This window comes from Bos grunniens, chromosome 14, assembly GCF_055505025.1.
Source record: "Bos grunniens cultivar Pamir isolate PY7600 chromosome 14, Bosgru_T2T1.0, whole genome shotgun sequence".
In the NCBI taxonomy this organism is placed as follows: domain Eukaryota; kingdom Metazoa; phylum Chordata; class Mammalia; order Artiodactyla; family Bovidae; genus Bos; species Bos grunniens.
The window spans coordinates 47,224,182-47,240,861 of record NC_141178.1 but is presented as its reverse complement, the minus strand read 5'-3'; the positions used below and the strand labels follow the sequence as shown (position 1 = coordinate 47,240,861).

General features: G+C 39.1%; 1 protein-coding gene across 24 annotated transcripts in view; it reads right to left on the bottom strand.

Moving 5' to 3' along the window:
- The window catches only part of EYA1 (EYA transcriptional coactivator and phosphatase 1), a 627,341-nt gene that overhangs the window by 323,183 nt on the left and 287,478 nt on the right, over positions 1-16,680 (bottom strand). The window lies entirely within an intron of this gene.

The window sequence follows — 16,680 nt, the reverse complement described above, 5'->3', positions numbered from 1 at the left end:
GGAAACCAATTGTATCAGTCAATTACCACCAATTATTGTTGGTCTATTAAACTTTCAAGAGCCAGAAAAAAAAAAAATCTGGTATCTATACCACATTGTTTACCTCTTCCACCTTTTCTAATGTGGGAAACTTTCTAGAAAAGACACCAAAAAAAAAAAAAAAAGGTAGAAAGGCCAACAATTAAAAATCAATCACAGCACATTCTCTTACCCATGAAGGAGCCATTGCATATTGGTACCAAAATATTCTGGCATTAACAGCAGAATTGCTTTCAAACTTTTTCTTTTCCCACTGTGGTTAACCTGGTCTAGGAACTCTTACAGATGTTCTCACACCAGCTGAGAAGCAGTGGGTAAAAAACAAAGAAGCAGATAGGAAGACACCAGGACATTCATTCCAGGAATGCTGATTGTTCAGTGGACATAATGCTTACGAGAAGTAGCTACTGAAGCAGTCTACCAGAGTACGTGGCTAGAGAGGCTCAGTGCAGGGGTGCTCTCAGGATCTCTCCACACATGAGGAAGAAAGAGAGCCCCAAAGACCAGATGAGAAATCAAGGAAGACCTCTTCTATCGCTAGGCAATCAATCTTTATGTCTGTTACACGTGTGCATGCTCAGTCGTGTCCAACTGTGTGACCCCATGGACTCTGTAGCCCAACAGGCTCCTCTGTCTATGAAATTTTTCAGGCAAGAATACTGAAGTGGGTTGCCATTACCTCCTCCAGGGGATCTGTTGCATATGTCTGTTACAGTGCATACAACTTATATGTTTGGTAAAAAGGTAGCAATGAGTGAATTATCAGAGACTACATTGTAGTCATGAGAAGAGCTAAAAAATACATATCAAAAAAGAATGATCATTCATTGGACTCTAAATGTCCATCACCTTCAAACCATTATTGGGCCATGATCTTGGAAGCCTCCTGCTGATCAAAGTATCCATTATTCTCCCAAACAGGACCCAGGTTGTTGTGCAAGTTTAATTTAGATAAACACAAGATGTCTTCCTCCAGCTCTAGCATGCACGCTAGGTCACTTCAGTCATGTCCAACTCTTTCCGACCCCATGGATTATAGCCCACCAGGCTCCTCTGTCCATGGGATTTTCCAGGAAAGAATACTGGAGTGGATTACCATTTCCTTCTCCAGGGGATCTTCCTGATCCAGGGATTCAATTCGAATCTCTTACGTCTCCTGCATTGGCAGGCAAGTTTTTTACTACTAGGGCCACCTGGGAAGCCCTCCAGTCCTAGAAGGAGTAGCAGATTCTACACAGAATGGAAGGACTGGAAGACTAAACTCAACCAGTGGTTTGGTAAGAGGCCAGGGATCCTCTGTTTAGAGATTTTCCTCACATTCTAAATTAAATGAATAGCAACCAGCACATATGGCCCAACTCTACTTCCAAATGAAAAGCAGAGGGTAGGTCAGCTGTCATAACCAGAGGCAAATTCTAACTGATCTTTCTCCTGCAATGACTTCTCTTTATACATCTTCAGTTTTATAAACTATTGAGCATGTTCTGTATAATACTTTCTAACAGTGGATTGCCTACTGTATGCCAAATATTGGCTGTCCTGAATGTATGGCATTTATGTCGCACAGTAAGCCTATGAAGCAGGTATTACTGTTCCTAATTTACAAATGTAGAAACTGAGGCACAGAGCTGCTAACTGCTTCCTAGCTCATTCCTAAATGATAGTGTTACTCACTTGGTCATGTTTAACTCTTTGCCAGGCCATGGACTAGAGTCCGCCAGGCTCCTCTGTCTATGGAATTCTCCAGATAAGAATACTGGAGTGGATTACCATTCCCTCCTCCAGGGGATCTTCTGACCCAGGGATGGAAGCCGGGTCTCGTGCATTGCAGGCAGACTCTACCATCTGAGCCACCAGGGACGCTATCCCTAACTGATAGAGAGACACTGAAGGCAGTCTGATTCCAGGGCCTGGTGAGACCCATGATGTGATGCTGAGGTTATAAAAATAAATGAGATTCTGTCCCTGTCCACTGGGAGACCAAAGATTTTGTTTTTGATTGTTTATTTTCTGGTTTTCAGGAAAAGGAGTGAGTTCAAGGCTGTAAAAGCTCCACAAATTATTTAAATGCAGACAGATACGACTCTAACAGATTTATGAATGGGTAATTTAACTCAATCAATTATTTTAAACTTATAAAATATAGGGTGAGAGGTGAGATGAGGTGTTGCAGAGAGGTTGAGATGGTCAGGCCATGAACACCCTATGCCAAGGACGTTGGGATTTTTACTACAGTTTTAGTAAAATTGTCTCTTTTTTTAATATAAATTTATTTATTTTAATTGGAGGTTAATTACTTAAAATTATCTTTTAAATCAATCATTCTGGCTGAACACACCACATATAAAAGGGGCAAGAATGAAGACAGATAGATTAATGGCAATTACTGATACAATCAAGTCAAGGAACTTTAAGGAGTGAATCTTTTGAAATTGGATGGTGGTAATTATGATGGATTTGACAGTAAGGATTGAGAATTACTCTGAAAGTAATAAAATTAGCAGGATTGGATTGGTTGGATTTAAAAATGAGGAATTGGCAGGGGAGCAATAAAAGAAAACTCTCAAGGTGAATGGGAATGGAACAAGAGATACACAAAGAGGTATGTTCATTTCAGGCAAGTTGAGTATCTCTCCATATGCAAAGAATGCCCAGGAAGCATCTGAATGAATGAATATATACTCAGGGGACAGGTGTGAATGTAAGATAAAAGTGAAAATATTAACAAATTTGTTCTTATCCACTGTAACCATCTTGAAAGAAAAAAAAGATCACATATGTTGCCAGCAAACAAACATGCATAGAAACAACCTAATTCGAAAGACTGACCTCCATATATGAGGAAAATAGAAACCAGACTTGGTTTACAACTTCTACTGTTGTCAGAAGCTACCACAACATCTAATAGCTAGGAGACAACTTCTTGTGATCTTTCCAGAATGAGTCTTCTGGATTTTTCATCCCCTCTCAAAGATCCCTCTCCCCAGGATTTCCCTGGTGGTCCAGTGGGTTAAGAAACCACCTTTCAGGGCAAGGTTCAATTGCTGGTAGGTGCCACAGCTAAGATCTGATGCAGCTAAATAAATAAATATAAAAATAAGATCCCTCTCCCCCTTTCCACCATGTTTCAGACTCTGCTTTGTCCTTTTGCTCCTAATTTTCCAGTGGTGTCCCAGTGTACCTACTTTTGGAATCTTTCTATTTGCTGGAGGAGTCCAGTATATGTATTTAGTAAAAACGAAGAAGAAATCGCCTGCCTGGAGTTGGTTTTTATTCTGGGTAAGCTGTCAAGTGGCTGTGCTGTGCGTGCAAAGTCACTACTTTATTTGTGTCTGACTCTTTGCAACCCTGTGAACTATAGCCCACCAGGCTTCTCTGTCCATGGCATTCTCCAGGCAAGAACACTGGAGTGGGTTGCCATGCCTTCCTCCAAGGGATCTTCCTGACCCAGGGATCGAACTGGCATCTCTTATGTCTCCTGCATTGACAGGTGGGTTCTGTACCACTAGCTGCCACCTCGGAAGTCCTGTCAAGTATCTACTTAAGAATAAATAAAGGTCTCTTCTTCAATCTTGATATTTTTGTATTTTTGCTTCAATCAAGTCTGTGATCCAAATGAAGGGGAATTATCTATATTCTGCATTTTATTACCACTTCACTACAGCATAAGGGTTTTTATACACACACAGCGAGTTTTATTATGACTTTATTTTCTATTGTAAAGAGGAAAGATGTCTACAAGCAACATGGATTCCTCATCTTAGCTGAACACTCAGAATCTTTACATTTTAAGTCAGACCCAAATGTAATCCAAATAGAGGTCTAAGTGATGTGATTTGATAAGGGCTGAAATATTTTGAGCCAAAAAACTCCTCCTTAATCTCTAACCATTCTAATTCATGCTTACCTTCCCACCTTGGCCTCAACTTGGTGTTAATCCATAAAAGGTCACCACTAAAATGTAAATATGTCATATGGAGTAATAACTCAGCCAGCCATTAAGTTTTATTAGCATACTAGAATAAACTTATCATATTAACCTACACATCACTTGAAATGACTTTAAGAAGACAGTATATTAAACGTGGGTGGTGGGATAGAAGGAAAGAATAATCTAGAATATAAAGCAAAGTTGAGCATAAAAGGAGAGTGTCAGGGGGCGGGGGCAGGGGAAGGATGTCAAAAGAAGGAATAAACACATTTGCCTAGAGCAACCTTGCCCAGATGATGAAAAAGCACTTTCACTTTTGAGTCTCTGTTTTTGTTTCTTTTTTGAGATGACTTAAAACATGGTCATTATTTGCCTGAAATCCTCCAGGAAACTTTGAATTAAATATGTACATATTGTACTAGTTATCCTAGTATGTGATTGGGCTGCAATTATGTCAGTAAAGCTCTAACTACCAAAAGAAAATTGTACGGCATCCTCTATCATGCCTGGACAAATTTAGATGATTGAAAGCATAAACTGGGCCATATTTTATACTCCTTCAATGTAAAGAAAGGGAAGAAAAACCTGAATTTGTACATGCTGGATGTCAAAACAATTCTGGGCTTTGTAGTGGAAGCAGCATGCTCCTTGGGGGAAATGAACACTCAGAAATACAGTAGCAATGCTGCCACAGCTATACACAGTCAAGAGAATGGTCCACTAACAGAGCATTGTAGAGTTGTACAGAGTTTGAAAAGCCTAGCTTGTAAGTTAGTTTTTCTGGAAACTGAAAATAATGTGCACGCAACTGTTTTAGCTACAGAAGTCTTTCTCATAATTCTCAGGCTCAAATGATGGTGAACTGTGGATTTACAGGGGAAGTGTTAGGTACGTGTAGGCAGAGCAACAGCCACCACTGCATCTTGTCTGTTTTCATACAAGAATTTTCAGACTCAGAGAAGCTCTGTTAATTCTAGGACCTACTAACACTGTCCTTCATTTTATGAGAAAGCTGTGAGTTGCTCAGCTGTATCTGACTCTTTGCGACCCCATGAACTGTAGCCCTCCAGGCTCCTCTGTCCATGGAATTTCCCAAGCAAGAATACTGGAGTGGGTTGCCATGCCCTCCTCCAGGGGATCTTCCAGACCCAGGGATTGAACCCAGGTCTCCTGCATTGCAGGCAGATTCTTTACCATCTGAGCCATCTGGGAAGCCCACATTTTATGAGACAAGCACGTCAAAGTACCTCGGATGGTACCTGATATATATTAGATGCTTGATAAGTTTTTGTAAAATTGAACCCAGAAAAACCAAAAGATTCCTATGACACAGCTCACAAAAAAACTTTCATCATTGGGATATTCAAAATATGCAACACCAAAGTATTTCTTTCCCCTTATGATATTCCATCCAGACTAGATGATACAAAAAGTACTTGCTGAATGCTGGAAGGACAGATGCATGAGCCACGATGCTTCCTAGTCTATACACATCTTTTCTTCTGCCTGCTTTTCAGGTCCTTTTTCTTCTCATTATTTTTCTCATGCTCCACATATTACTTTTACAGGACAAGAAACTATAAGGCTTCTCAGTTCTCAGCACCTACACTGGCAGGTCTCAGTTTAGTTCAGTTGCTCAGTCATGTCTGACTCTTTACTACCCCATGAATTGCAGCACGCCAGGCCTCCCTGTCCATCACCAACTCCCGGAGTCCATCCAAACTCACGTCCATCGAGTCAGTGATGCCATCCAGCCATCTCATCCTCTGTTGTTCCCTTACTCCTCCTGCCTCCAGTCCCTCCCAGCATCAGAGCCTTTTCCAATGAATCAACTCTTCGCATGAGGTGGCCAAAGTATTGGAATTTCAGCTTCAGCATCAGTCCTTCCAATGAACACCCGGGACTGATCTCCTTTAAGATAGACTGGTTGGATCTCCTTGCAGTCCAAGGGACTTGCAAGAGTCTTCTCCAATAACATAGTTCAAAAGCATCAATTCTTTGGCACTCAGCTTTCTTCACAGTCCAACTCTCACATCCATACATGACCACTGGAAAAACCATAGCCTTGACTAGACGGACCTTTGTTGGCAAAGTAATATCTCTGCTTTTTAATATGCTATCTAGGTTGGTCATAACTTTCCTTCCAAGGAGTAAGCATCTTTTAATTTCATGGCTGCAATCACCATCTGCAGTGATTTTGGAGCCCAGAAAAATAAAGTCTGACACTGTTTCCACTGTTTCCCTATCTATTTCCCATGAAGTGATGGGACCAGATGCCATGCAGGTCTAGACTTTAGTAATTCTAATTCACTCAAGATTTCTTATAGGATTGCCAGATTTAGCAAATAAAAATATAGGATGCCTGATTAAATTTTAATGTCAGATAAACAATGAATAAATTTTCAGTATAAGTATGTCCCATGAAACATTTGGAATGTACTTATACCAAAAAAAAATCTGCTGTTTAATCTGGCATTAAAATTTAGCTGAACACACTATATTTTTATCTGGCAATACTTGTTATTTGATAAAATCATAGATTGTAACTTAGAATTTAAAACTTTACAGTTAAGGATCCTCCAGCATAAAGAAATTTGTGTAACTCAGACAGTAGCAAGCAGCCTTGACAACCACCAAGACTTTTAAACCCCTAGTTAAGAGTTTTTCCACAATCTTGACTCTTTTCAAAAGCATCTGGTTAAACTTATCCACTTGCCTTTATTTATTAATAGCTGAGTATATGTCATTACTATCTTCCAAGGGTAGAGAGCATTTTTATGATACTGAATAGTTGTCTACTCAATAGTTGTCTGAATAGTCACCCTCACCATTATAACAAGGCCTTTTTTGTGTAATAAACCTGGTATTCAGTTAACTATTACCTTCATCATAGCACTTCAGACATTGAATTACAATTGCTTCTATACATGTATTTCTTTCCAACAAGAATATATACTGCTTGAGGTCAGGATCCATCCCTATATGCTCAGTGACTAGCACAGAGCCCTGGTCTTACTAAATCTCTAAAGACAGTTAAACAGTTTAAATAAACAAATAGTGTTCAAAGGGAAAAAAAGACAGCCTTCAGTACTCCCAAGTAAAGATGGGAGGCCAGCATACAGATCTACCCTTGAGGTCTACATACTTGGAATATTGAAATGCACTCTTTCACAAGGTTATCCTTGATGCTGTTATGGTTATTTTCTGTGTCAACTGGCCACAGTGCCCAGATTAAACATTATTTCTGGAGGTGTCTATGGGGGTGTTTCCAGATGAGATTAACATTTGAATCAGTGGCCTTAGGAATGTCCCCAAAATGGGTGAATGTCATTTAATCCACTGGGGACCTGATTAGAACACAAGTGAAGGAAGGAGAAATCTGCCCCTTTCTCCTGCCTCACCGTTAGGCTGAGATATCTATTATCTTTTCATCCCTCGGACTAGGATTAACACCATCGGTTCCCCTGGCTTCTCAGGCCTTCGGACTCAGGACTTGAGACTGAAACTCACCCCTGTGACTTCTCAGGCTCCATAATCAAGGAAGCCAAGTCCTTATAATAAACCTCCTACTGGTTCTGTTTCTCGGGAAAACCTAACAGTGCCACTGTTGGAATACACACACACGCTACATGAGCCTTGATGCTAAACTGATATTAGGAATACAGCTTCTATAACAAATGACAGTCAATGTTTGCTGAAGGTAACTGATGACCCCAATCTTCCTATAAAGCAGCGGTCCCCAACCTTTTTGGCACCAGCGACCAGTTTCCTGGAAGACAATTTTTCCATGAATCGGGGTGCGAAGGGATGGTTTCAGGATGATTCAAGTGCGTTACATTTATTGTGTGCTTTGTGAAAGTGAAAGTCACTCAGTCCTTTGTGACTTTTTGCAACCCCATGGACTGTAGCCTGCCAGGCTCCTCTGTCCATGGAATTCTCCAGGCCAGAATACTGAAGTGGGTAGCCATTCCCTTCTCCAGGGGATCTTCCCAACCCAGGAATCGAACCCAGATCTCCCACATCACAGGCAGATTCTTTACCATCCTAGCAACCAGGAAAGTCTGATTGTGCACTTTATTTCTATTTTTATTACATCAGCTCCACTTCAGATCATCAGGCATTAGATCCCTGAGGACCCCTGCCATAAAGCACAGCAAAAAAAAAATCTAGAGTTGAACCCAAAGGACTCCAATTCTAGGCCCATGTGCTTATTAATTAACTACCACTCCGTAGAGGTCCTACTGATGGCTTCACATCTAAATGGTGCTTCCAGTTGTTGGACATTTCAATACCAGGTACTCCTTGGAGTAAAAGGCACCTAAATTATATCAATAGTTTCCATCAATAACATGATTATTTCCTGGTTTAAAAAACTTTTTATTTATTCTTTATGAAATTATCTTTTAGGAGGTGAATGTGTTCATGTATTTGCTTTACCCCACATCTCTTTCTGGATAGGAAACAAATACAGATCACATTTTCATTTACTCTAACTTTTAAGAATTTCAACTTAAAAAATATAACACTGTAGAAATAAAATCACTAACTGCATGACTGATTATGGGTGGATTTTTGCTGGTGTTCAGCTTGCATTTAATAGTAAGTGAGCTTTGCTCAAGTCATTAAAAAAAAAAACTTTCAAATTTGTAAATCAAGTGAATTTTAAAACATGTAAAATACAGGTATGCTATTTAGATTTTTTTCAAGCCCCATTCTAAGATAGCTATCAAATATCTTTATAAACCACCCAATGAGATTTCTATTATTCTCCCCTTGATGTACATTTTTGCTACTAAAATTCATATTTAAATTTACATTTATTTTCAAATCTCTTATAAAGTAGATCTTCTAAAACTTGTCCAGAGAAAGAGAGATACAAAATTTCTTTCCTGTCTCTACAATAATAAAATTCATTGGATTTTTTTAGTTTCAAATATTCCAGGTCTTACTTTCACATCAGTTCTCAAACTCTGTTGTTGTTCAGTCGCTAAGCTGTGTCTAACTCTGTGACCCCGTGGACTATAGCCCACCAGGATCCTCTGTCCATGGGGATTTCCAGGGAAGAACACTGATATGGGTTGCCATTTCCTTCTCCAAGAGATCTTCCCAGACCAGAGATTGAATCCGTGTCTTCTACACTGACAGGCAGATTCTTTACCACTGAGCCACCAGGAAAGCATAGTTCTGAAACTTTAGTGAAACTCGCTCAGTTGTGTCCGACTCTTTGCGATTCCATGGACTGTCGGCTACCAGGCTTCTCAGCAGACAGTCCATGGAGTTTTTCAGGCAAGAGTACTGGAGTGGTTTGCCATTTCCTTCTCCAACTTTAGTGAACATCAAAATCACCTGGGATACTTATGAATGCAGACTTCTGGCCTCTACATCCAGAGATTCTGCCTTGGGAAACCCTGGGTGAAGTCTCTAAGTACCTTGGAGGTGCTTCTGATCCAGGTGGACCAAAGACTTCATTTTAAGAAACTCTGATTTCTGTCCTCCACTATGGGACTTCACACAAAAATAAAATAAAATGAAGATTAATGGGCTGGTTCTCAACCCTGGCAGCACATAAGAATCTTAGGTCTGGAACCAGGCCAAGTGCCTTAGGTTTGGTCTAGAGTCAAGGTTGAGAACTACTGGCTCAATAAATATGAGGACTGACTAGAAGGTACTGTGACACAGCTCTTTAGGTTGCTTATAGAATACATCTTAATTAATAAGCAAAACTTGTAGTTAGAAGTAACAAAGCAACAAATATACTTTTGTTAAATTTGTTCATTTTTTCATTCCCTAACAACTTGTAAGAGGAACCAATGACCCTCAGGGTGACCACACACATAGGAGAAGCCACGTTCTCCCCTCGTGTCCAAAAAGACTGTGAAGTTTAGGAATGCTTTTTATAGCAGCAGAGTTTGCCACCCTTCGCATTCCATAATTTTCTGATCTAACAGATTTTTGTGGGTGCTACAATAGCCATGGCCAGCTTGGAGAACACAGCCAGCTCCTTCCTCAAAATCAGTACTTCAAATGCCCTGGAAACCAGAAAAGCAGAGTTCACTAGCACAGTTAGCTTTATTACCCCTTCCAAACTTCTTTTTGGATTACGTTGTAATTAAATAGAGAAAGTGAAAAGATGGACTCTTCATTGACCTCCACAAAGAGGATTAAAATTCCACCACTGTGATTAGGTGTGCCAAGGAAGATCCAAAGGAAAAGCACTTAGAAAAGGAACGAAGCTGATTGGCAAAGGTCTGCGAAGGAGGCCAGCCTTTAGAAGTACCAGTTCAAGGTTCCGTTTAATTCATGAATTCAGTGAGACAGAGTGGCCCTGGTTTAATCTGTTTGTTTATCTCAGTATTCTTCTTTTTATGTGAAACATTTTTAAAGTCTTTATTGAATGTGTTACAATATTATTTCTGTTTAATGTTTTGGTTTTTTAGCCACAGGGCATAAGAAATCTTAATTCCCTGAGCAGAGACTGAACCCGCATCTCCTGTATTGAAAGGTGAAGTCTTAAGCAATGGACCACCAGGGAAGTTCCCTATTTCAGTGTTCTTTACCTCAAAGTATTCTCCCTGACTGTGAGATGTGATGCATACCCTCACCCATCACTGCAACACGGAGGCAGATATTGTGGGGGGTGGTTCTTCTCAAATCCATAATACCTATTACACTGGTTATTGTGATTTTTCAGTTTCAATTACATTACATAAGATGCACTCTGTGTGTGAAAAGTGTTGTTGTTGCTTAAAAACCAATGCTTGGGAAAATATCTTTGATAAAATCAAATTAAAATATTTTTTGTAACCATATACCAGTATAAATTCCAAATGGATTAAAGATTTAAATGTAAAAAAAAAAAAAAGAAATCATAAAAGTGCTAGAGAAAAACCCTGTGGAGAACTGCTTTATAACCTGAAAGTGGGAAAAGCTTCTCTAACTATGAGACAAAATCCTAAAACCACAGAAGAAAAGATTGATAAATTCAACTACATAAATGTCAAAAGCAAGTCTGACAGATGAGGGGGTCACATGTATACCTGTGACTGATTCATGATGATTTATGGCAAAAACCATCATAATAATGCAAAATAATTATTCTCAAAATAAAATAAGTAAATTTTTAAAAAGTGAGCCTGACAAAATATCATAGATGAAAATAAAAGATAAGCAACAGAATATGCAAAAATATTTGCAGATTGTATATAAAGGGCTAAATTTAACATGTTAAAGGCTCGTAAAAATCTATAAGAGAAAGACTAGCAAGTAACAATAAGAAGAAAGGATTAAAATTCATAGAAAAGGAAGAAAATTTGCTCAAACATATAGAGATATTCAACTCCACTAACAATAATAGCAACAATAATAATAGCCCAAACATACCTTGTTCCAGATACCAGTCTAGCTATCTACACATGTTAACACATTTAATTATTAAAGCAACCCTATAAGGTAGTTAATATGCTTTTCAATAGAAGCATAGGAAATGAGAGCAGTGAGAAGGTAAAAAATTTGCCCAAGTTCTCAGAGCTGGTAAGGAGTGGAGCCCAAATTTAACCTTGAGCAGCTGGGCTGCAAAGTAGGTGCTCTTAACGATTACACATACTTCCTTTCCTAATAAGAGAAATGCTCATTAAAACCACATTGAGATTTCAACAAGTTTTCCCACTCTCAGCCTGACAAAACTTTCAGTTTGATAATATACTGTCTAAGCAAAGTGGAGAACACAGGCACAATACCTTCAAGAGCAAGCCTGCAGAGGCCGTAAAAATCACTAACGCATGTGCTCTCTGATGCAGCAAGCCCACTCCTGGGAATTTATCCTACATATATAATTGTGCATATGCAATATGACATGTTTCTAAGATCACATAACATTGCTTGTAATAATAAAAAAATAGAAAACCTCCCAGTGTGCATCATAATGGCAAAGCCATTCAATGGAACATTACACTTCTTCCCTCATAGCTTAGTTGGTAAAGAATCCACCTGCAAAGCAGGAGATCTGGGTTCTATCCCTGGGTTGGGAAGATCCCCTGGAGAAGGGAAAGATCCCACCCCAGTATTCTGGCTTGGAGAACTCCATGGACTATATAGTCCATGGGGTTGCAAAGAGTTGGACATGACTTACCCTTCATACATTTATAAAATGGATAAAGCAACCCTCTTTATACTGATATGGAAAGATCTCCAAGAAGTAGTAAATGCAAAAAGCAAGGTGCAGACCAGCTGTCTCTTTTATAGGGAGAAGAAATAAGAATATATATTCATCCTGTGGGAAGGAAGTGAGAAAAGAGGATTCTGAGTTCCAATCCTGGGTCTATCCTTAAAGGAAAAGGCTTGATCTACTATCAAAACATTGATATTAAATATACCTTATGTCTTTTAAGTTAAAGCAGAATAATAAATTATGAATTCACTATATTCATCTCTTAACCAACTTTGTCAATGAATCTGATCATGGTTTGTTAGGTTTAAAGGTGATGCTCTGCCTAAGGGACCCTTCATGTTGTGGAATCCAAGTGGGGTGACCTGTGTCTCTGTGCTTCTACTCTGCACCTTCCCCTTTGTTTGGATTTATCTCTCTCTCCATCAGACAGGAAAACTTATCCAAATTCTTCTTGAGTCTTCAGTCAAACAATAAATGAATAGAAATCACCAGAACAAACTGTTTTTTCAAGAGGGCACTGTTTCCAGTTATCCAGAGAAAATACATTTTGTTACCCTCATTCTACTGCACAATCAAGGTGGCCACAATATATTACTATGCCATATTTCTCATAACAGATCATTTTGTTTGGCTTCTTAAAATAAGCAAAAACATCATTTTTCTGGAAGTAGTCTAAATCATACAACTTTGTAAATATCCTGGAGGCTCAGTGGTAAAGAGTCTATCTGTCAATTCAGGAGAGACGGGTTCAATCCCTGATCTGGGAAGATCCCACATGCCACAGAGCAACAGAGCAAGTGTGCCACCACTGTTGAGCTTACGATCTAGAGCCTGGTAGCCCATGGTCTGCAACTATTCAAGTCTGCACACCCTACACCCAATGGCACTCAACAAGAGAAGCCAACGCAATGAGAATCCTGCCCCCACAACTAGAGAGTAGCCCCCACTTGCCCCAGCTAGAGAAAAAAACCTCCACAGCAACAAAGACCCAGCATAGCCATAGATAATTTTTTTTAAAAACTTTCAATGAAATCATTCCTCCACATAAAGTCAACTTTTTTACAATTCATGCAATAAATTATTTATTTTAGAAACTGCTTTCATACAAAAAAAAAAAAAAAAAAAAACCTAGACAGACTGCTGCTTAATAAAGCTACTTTAAAAGTAGGCTAATATAGGAAGAAAGCTATCCCTAAAATATCTTATTCATCTGTCTAGAAAAGAGTTTTAGAACTTCTTAAACAGAGGAAACTAATGATATATGTTCCTTTCTGAGTGAACTTCAATGCATCTCGACTTCCATGGACTTCCATTCTTAGCCAATGTGGTTGAACAGAATGTAAAAAGAAACACAAAAAAGAAAATATCTCTACAAGTTTCACTAAGGATTTACCTACAAATACGCTATAATTGTACAGAAATGGAATGCCATTTTTATTTCAAAAATATACTTAGAGAAGATTTAAATTCATAGCATTTTTACTATACACTTGAATCTGTTACACTGGAGAATACAACGTCATTGTCGTTAAAGATAATGAACCATTTTCTGGTTTAAAGAATTAATCTTTTAACAGTACAAAGAAGAAAGTGCTATTCACAAACAAAATGCCATGAGAATTCAGAACCAAACCACAGTGTTTCTAGTGGAGAGAATCATAGATAAGGGGTATGATATTTTAGATTGTTATTCTGCAACTATATATCATCTTACCATCCAACAATAATTATTTTAACCTATAATAAAATATGGTATTGTTTTATAAAGTTGGGCTTGCCCATGTGAGTTTCTTCAACCCACAGGATGTGAGTAGATGTGACACTAGTAAAACCTTTAAGTGTGTTTGCTTTTACATTTGTGCTGTTTCAAGTAGTCATTAGACCTGGTATGACAAGAGAGAGAGAAAATCTAAACCAAAGCAAACGTTAAAGCAGACACAGCCCAGTTCAGTTCAGTTCAGTCACTCAATTGTGTCCGACTCTTTGCGACCCCATGGACTGCAGCACACCAGGCCTCCCTGTCCATCACTAACTCCTAGAGTTTACTCAAATTCATGTCCATTGAGTCAATGATCTCCAACCATCTCATCTTCTGTTGTCCCCTTCTCCTCTTGCCTTCAATCTTTCCCAGCATCAGGGTCTTTACGAATGAGTCAGCCCTTTGCATCAGGTGGCCAAAGTATTGGAGTTTCATCTTCAACATCAGTCCTTCCAATGAACATTAAGGACTGATTTCCTTTAGGATGGACTGGCTGGATCTCCTTGCTGTCCAAGGGACTCCCAAGAGTCTTCTCCAACACCACAGTTCAAAAGTATCAATTCTTCAGTGCTCCCTTTCTTTATAGTCCAACTCTCACATCCATACATGGCTATTGGAAAAACCATAGCCTTGACTAGATGGACCTTTGTTGGCAAAGTAATGTCTCTGCTTTTTAATATGCTGTCTAGGTTGGTCATAATTTTTTTCCCCAAGGAGTAATCATCTTTTAATTTCACATCTGCAGTGATTTTGGAGCCCCCAAAAATAAAGTCTGCCACTGTTTCTACTGTCCCCCATTTATTTGCTATGAAGTGATGGGACCAGATGCCATGAACCTCATTTTCTGAATGTTGGGTTCTAAGCCAACGTTTTCACTCTCTTCTTTCACGTTCATCAAGAGGCTCTTTAGTTCTTCTTCACTTTCTGCCACATGGGTGGTGTCATCTGCATATCTGAGGTTATTGATATTTCTCCCGGCAATCTTAATTCCAGTTTGTGCTTCTTCCAGCACAGCATTTCTCATGATGTACTCTGCATATAAGTTAACAATATACAGCCTTAATATTGATACAGAGTAACAATACACAGCCTTGATGTATTCCTTTTCCTATTTGGAACCAGTCTGTTGTTCCACGTCTGGTTCTAACTGTTGCTTCCTGACCTGCAAACAGATTTCTCAGGAGGCAGGTCAGGTGGTCTGGTATTCCCATCTCTTTCAGAATTTTCCACAGTTGTGGTGATCCACACAGTCAAAGGCTTTGGCATAGCCGATAAAGCAGAAATAGATGTTTTTCTGGAACTCTCTTGCTTTTTCCATGATCCAGTGGATGTTGGCAATTTGATCTCTGGTTCCTCTGTCTTTTCTAAATCCAGCTTGAACATCTGCAAGTTCACAGTTCACGTATTGTTGAAGCCTGGCTTGGAGAATTTTGAGCATTACTTTACTAGCATGTGAGATGGGTGCAATTGTGTGCAGTAGTTTGAGCATTCTTTGGCATTGTCTTTCTTTGCGATTGGAAAACTGACCTTTTCCAGTCCTGTGGCCACTGCTGAGTTTTCCAAATTTGCTGCCGTATTGAATGGAGCACTTTCACAACATCATCTTTTAGGGTTTGAAATAGCTCAACTGGAATTCCATCACCTCCACTTGCTTTGTTCGTAGTAATGCTTCCTAAGGCCCATTTGACTTCTCATTCCAGGATATCTGGCTCTAGGTGAGTGATCACACCATCATGATTATCTGGGTCATGAAGATCTTTTTTGTATTGTTCTTCTGTGTATCCTTGCCACCTCTTCTTAATATCTTCTGCTTCTGTTAGGTTCATACCATTTCTGTCCTTTATTGAGCCCACCTTTGCATGAAAATGTTTCCTTGGTATCTCTTATTTTCTTGAAGAGATCTCTAGTCTTTCCCACTCTATTGTTTTCCTCTATTTCTTTGCACTGATCACTGAGGAAGGCTTTCTTATCTCTCCTTGCTCTTCTTTGGAACTCTGCATTTAAATGGGTACCCCACCTAAAACGTAGGTGCCCAGCTGAGCCCAGCCAAGATCAGCCAAACACAGACAACCTGCAGACTCTTGTTATGAGAATACACGTCTGCTTTTGTAAGCCATGGAGGTGTTGAGTTTGTTATGTGGCATTATTGTGGCATAAGCCAACTGATGATGAGTTCTTAATTGAACATAAATATTTAAATTTTAAATATGTCAATAGGAGAAAAGGGGTTTCCCAAGCCGAAGAACCATGTGACTAAAGATATCCCATCAACTATTCATCAAGATCTCTCATTCTTTCTTTGTAATAAGTCTTACATCTCTTCCTTTCTTTTCATTCTAACTGTTTTGACATCTTTGAAGAATATGTTGAATTCATCTTCATATCTCACCCACTACTGTAACAGTCTCCTAATGAGTCTTCTTCACTTAGTCTCTTTAAACTACCCTGTCCATAAAAGCCAGATTAATGGTGCTAAAAAACTGAGAGTTTAATTTCCTACTGAGAAACCTTCAACACATCCTCATGCAGACTGAACTAATTTGTTGAGCTATTCTTCATTTCACTAAACATCGTTTGAGTACCTACTATATTCCAGCATCACTACCAGATGTAAGCAATAAAAAGCCAAAGTCAGACATGATCCCAGATGAGTAAGGAAACCAACTATTTCACAGCTATGAGAGAAGACCATGATTGCAATGTGTAGAGAGCACAAAATAAGGGAACATAGCACCCCATGAGTGGTTCTTGAAAATTCACTCTACTGAAAATTTCAAAACAAAC